Genomic DNA, 487 nt, shown 5'->3' with positions numbered 1-487 from the left:
CATTATTTTCAGGAAATTAGTGATGCCCCGGAGGAGGAGAAAAGATGTAAGGATATAATATAAATACTTTAGTTAATAACATTTTTATTAAAAATTCTAATCAAACATATTATTTTCAGGTACCGAGAGCAGAACAGAAGCTAAGGAGAAGTAAGTTTTTAACAGGAACATATTTTATCAATAAACAATTTTCTACGTTTATTCGTTGTTTTTTTTCAGATGTTCAATAAACTAATAACCTCAAAACATGACTATTTCATTTACAATTATATTTTATTTTCCTTTTCCTTTCCAACTGGATTTTTAAATGACTATGTGTGTACTGCGTGTACGGTATGGATGATTTTTTAATTTCTGTTAGTTACCAATACATATAGTTCATACTATTACTAGTGCTCGAATTGGGAATTATTAAGTAGAGGAGCTCAATCCAACAATTTATAAACTGCGTTCAAAGTGCAAAATTATTCAACGCAGTCCTCGTGGG

The sequence above is a fragment of the Acyrthosiphon pisum genome, chromosome X (genome assembly GCF_005508785.2).
Source record: "Acyrthosiphon pisum isolate AL4f chromosome X, pea_aphid_22Mar2018_4r6ur, whole genome shotgun sequence".
Classification (NCBI taxonomy): domain Eukaryota; kingdom Metazoa; phylum Arthropoda; class Insecta; order Hemiptera; family Aphididae; genus Acyrthosiphon; species Acyrthosiphon pisum.
The sequence above is the reverse complement of the archived record's forward strand: the minus strand, read 5'-3'. Positions refer to the sequence as shown.